Here is a 5000-nt window from a genome sequence, read left to right on the forward strand (position 1 = left end):
GAAATGCAGGAAACAGTAATAAATCAGTTACACAGGCTAGCACACTTTAGTGGGCAGCCACAACAGTTAAATTTTACAAACAAACAAACTTTTGACCAATTTTCGACCAAATGTAACTTTAAGTGCAGATAATATATAATGCAACAAACAGCTAAAAAAAACAGTTTAAGTTTGTTCAAAGTAAGCAAGAGAAGGTATTTTAAGTAAAAAACAGCAAAAAATACTTCAATCAGGAAAGTAGTTGCTTTTCTCAGTTCTCTGCTGCTAGGACCACTCTGCAGGACCACGAGGAGCTGTTTCTGAACAGTATAGCCAGAAAAAAATGCTCGGATGCGGATTTTAAACAGGGAACTTCAAAAGAGCTAGAAATGGTCCAAAACAAGCAATTACTACAAGCTATTGTGCTGAGGTTACTCCTTCAGTGACAGATAGGCTGCTCAAAGCTCCCCACTCCCACTGGTAAGCAAAGAAACTTCCTTCTATCCAAGTAAGGCAATGGACAACACAGGAACTACACCACAGCCCAGAATACAGCAAAGCCTGTGTACTGGTCTAAACTAGTCGAAGAGAGGCGGGAAAACAAGGATTTTTTTTGTTTTTGAGATAGAAAGCACACAGAAATGCAGGAAACAGTAATAAATCAGTTACACAGGCTAGCACACTTTAGTGGGCAGCCTCAACAGTTAAATTTAACAAACAAACAAACAAACTTTCGACCAATTTTCGACCAAATGTAACTTAAAGTGCAGATAATATATAATGCAACAAACAGCAAAAAAAGCTTGTTCAAAGTAAGCAAGAGAAGGTATTTTTCATAAAAAACAGCAAAAAATACTTAAATCAGGAAAGTAGTAACTTTTCTCAGTTCTCTGCTGCTAGGACCAGTCTGCAGGACCACGAGGAGCTGTTTCTGAGTAGTATAGCCAGAAAAAAATGCTCAGAGGCGGATTTTAAACAGGGAACTTCAAAAAAGCTAGAAATGGTCTAAAACAAGCAATTACTACAAGCTCTTGTGCGGAGGTCACTCCTTCAATGACAGATAGGCTGCTCAAGGCTTCCCACTCCCACTGGTGAGCAAAGAAACTTCCTTTTATCCAAGTAAGGCAATGGACAACACAGGAACTGCATCACAGCCCAGAATACAGAAAAGCCCGTATACTGGCCTAAACTAGTCGAGGAGAGGATGGGAAAACAAGGATATTTTTTTGTTTTTTTTTTGTTTTTGAGATAGAAATCACACAGAAATGCAGGAAACAGTAATAAATAAGTTACACAGGCTAGCACACTTTACTGGGCAGCCTCAACAGTTAAATTTAACAAATAAACAAACAAACTTTCGACCAATTTTCGACCAAATATAACTTTAAGTGCAGATAATATATAATGCACCAAACAGCCAAAAAAACAGTTTAAGCTTTTTCAAAGTAAGCAAGAGAAGGTATTTTAGGTAAAAAACAGCAAAAAATACTTAAATCAGGAAAGTAGTCGCTTTTCTCAGTTCTCTGCTGCTAGGACCACTCTGCAGGACCACGAGGAGCTGTTTCTGAGTAGTATAGCCAGAAAAAAATGCTCAGAGGCGGATTTTAAACAGGGAACTTCAAAAGAGCTAGAAATGGTCTAAAACAAGCAATTACTACAAGCTCTTGTGCGGAGGTCCCTCCTTCAGGGACAGATAGGCTGCTCAAGGCTCCCCACTCCCACTGGTGAGCAAAGAAACTTTCTTCTATCCAAGAAAGGCAATGGACAACACAGGAACTACACCACAGCCCAGAATACAGAAAAGCCTGTATACTGGCCTAAACTAGTCGAGGAGAGGATGGGAAAACAAGGATATTTTTTTTGTTTTTGAGATAGAAATCACACAGAAATGCAATCACACAGAAATGCAGGAAACAGTAATAAATAAGTTACACAGGCTAGCACACTTTACTGGGCAGCCTCAACAGTTAAATTTAACAAATAAACAAACAAACTTTCGACCAATTTTCGACCAAATATAACTTTAAGTGCAGATAATATATAATGCACCAAACAGCCAAAAAAACAGTTTAAGCTTTTTCAAAGTAAGCAAGAGAAGGTATTTCAGGTAAAAACAGCAAAAAATACTTAAATCAGGAAAGTAGATGCTTTTCTCAGTTCTCTGCTGCTAGGACCACTCTGCAGGACCACGAGGAGCTGTTTCTGAGTAGTATAGCCAGAAGAAAATGCTCAGAGGCGGAGTTTAAACAGGGAACTTCAAAAGAGCTAGAAATTGTCCAAAACAACCAATTACTACAAGCTCTTGTGCTGAGGACACTCCTTCAGGGACAGATAGGCTGCTCAAGGCTCCCCACTCCCACTGGTGAACAAAGAAACTTCCTTCTATCCAAGTAAGGCAATGGACAACACAAGAACTACACCACAGCCCAGAATACAGCAAAGCCTGTATACTGGTTTAAACTAGTCGAGGAGAGGCGGGAAAACAAGGATTTTTTTTTTTTTTTTTGTTTTTGAGATAGAAAGCACACAGAAATGCAGGAAACAGTAATAAATCAGTTACACAGGCTAGCACACTTTAGTGGGCAGCCTCAACAGTTAAATTTAACAAACAAACAAACAAACTTTCGACCAATTTTTGACCAAATGTAACTTTAAGTGCAGATAATATATAATGCAACAAACAGCTAAACAACAGTTTAAGCTTGTGCAAAGTAAGCTAGAGAAGGTATTTTAGGTAAAAAACATCAAAAAATACTTAAATCAGGAAAGTAGTTGCTTTTCTCAGTTCTCTGCTGCTAGGACCACTCTGCAGGACCACGAGGAGCTGTTTCTGAGTAGTATAACCAGAAAAAAATGCTCAGAGGCCGATTTTAAAGAGGGAAGTTTAAAAGAGCTCGAAATTGTCCAAAACAACCAATTACTACAAGCTCTTGTGCTGAGGTCACTCCTTCAGGGACAGATAGGCTGCTCAAGGCTCCCCACTCCCTCTGGTGAGCAAAGAAACTTTTTTCTATCCAAGTAAGGCAATGGACAGCACAGGAACTACACCACAGCCCAGAATACAGCAAAGCCTGTATACTGGTCTAAACTAGTCGAGGAGAGGATGGGAAAACAAGGATATTTTTTTTTTGTTTTTGAGATAGAAAGCACACAGAAATGCAGGAAACAGTAATAAATAAGTTACACAGGCTAGCACACTTTACTGGGCAGCCTCAACAGTTAAATTTAACAAACAAACAAACAAACTTTCGACCAATTTTCGAACAAATGTAACTTTAAGTGCAGATAATATATAATGCAGCAAACAGCTAAAAACCAGTTTAAGCTTGTTCAAAGTAAGCAAGAGAATGTATTTTAGGTAAAGAAAACAGGAAAAATACTTAAATCAGGAATGTAGACACTTTTCTCAGTTCTCTGCTGCTAGCACCACTCTGCAGGACCACGAGGAGCTGTTTCTGAGTAGTATAGCCAGATGAAAACGCTCAGAGGCTGAGTTTAAACAGGGAACTTCAAAACAGCTAGAAATGGTCCAAAACAATCAATTACTACAAGCTCTTGAGCTGAGGTCACTCCTTCAGGGACAGATAGGCTGCTCAAGGCTCCTCACTCCCACTGGTGAGCAAAGAAACTTTCTTCTATCCAAGTAAGGCAATGGACAGCCAGGAACTACACCACAGCCCAGAATACAGCAAAGCCTGTATACTGGTCTAAACTAGTTAAGGAGAGGAGGGAAAACAAGGATATTTTTTTTGTTTTTTTTGTTTTTGAGATAGAAAGCACAAAGAGATGCAGGAAGCAGTAATAAATCAGTTACACAGGCTAGCACACTTTAGTGGGCAGCCTCAACAGTTAAATATAACAAACAAACAAGCAAACTTTTGACAAATTTTCAACCAAATGTAACTTTAAGTGCAGATAATATATAATGCAACAAACAGCTAAAAAACAGTTTAAGCTTGTTCAATGTAAGCAAGAGAAGGTATTTTAGGTAAAAAACAGCAAAAAATACTTAAATCAGGAAAGTAGTCGCTTTTCTCAGTTTTCTGCTGCTATGACCACTCTGCAGCACCACGAGGAGCTGTTTCTGAGTAGTATAGCCAGACAAAATGCTCAGTTGCAGATTTTAAACAGGGAACTTCAAAAGAGCTAGAAATGGTCCAAAACAACCAATTACTACAAGCTCCTGTGCTGAGGTCACTCCTTCAGGGACAGATAGGCTGCTCAAGGCTTCCCACTCCCACTGGTGAGCAAAGAAACTTCCTTCTATCCAAGTAAGGCAATGGACAACAGAGGAACTACACCACAGCCCAGAATGCAGCAAAGCCTGTATACTGGTCTAAACTAGTCGAGGAGAGGCGGGAAAACAAGGATTTTTTTTTTGTTTGTTTTTGAGATAGAAAGCACACATAAATGCAGGAAACAGTAATAAATCAGTTGCACAGGCTAGCACACTTTAGTGGGCAGCCTCAACAGTTAAATTTAACAAACAAACAAACAAACTTTCGACCAATTTTCGACCAAATGTAACTTTAGGTGCAGCTAATATATAATACAACAAACAGCTAAAAAAACAGTTTAAGCTTGTTCAAAGTAAGCAAGAGAAAGTATTTTAGGTAAAAAACAGCAAAAAATACTTAATTCAGGAAAGTAGTCGCTTTTCTCAGTTCTCTGCTGCTGGGACCACTCTGCAGGACCACGAGGAGCTGTTTCTGAGTAGTATAGCCAGAAAAAAATGCTCAGAGGCAGATTTTAAACAGGGAACTTCAAAAGAGCTAGAAATGGTCCAAAACAACCAATTACTACAAGCTCTTGTGCTGAGGTCACTCCTTCAGGGACAGATAGGCTGCTCAATGTTCTCCACTCCCACTGGTGAGCAAAGAAACGTCCTTGTATCCAAGTAAGGCAATGGATAACAGAGGAACTATACCACAGCCCAGAATACAGCAAAACCTGTATACTGGTCTTTAACTAGTCAAGGAGAGGTGGGAAAACAAGGATATATTTTTTGTTTTTTTTGTTTT

This window comes from Protopterus annectens, chromosome 1.part0 (genome assembly GCF_019279795.1).
Source record: "Protopterus annectens isolate FY-2018-M chromosome 1.part0, PAN1.0, whole genome shotgun sequence".
NCBI classification, from domain to species: Eukaryota; Metazoa; Chordata; order Ceratodontiformes; family Protopteridae; genus Protopterus; species Protopterus annectens.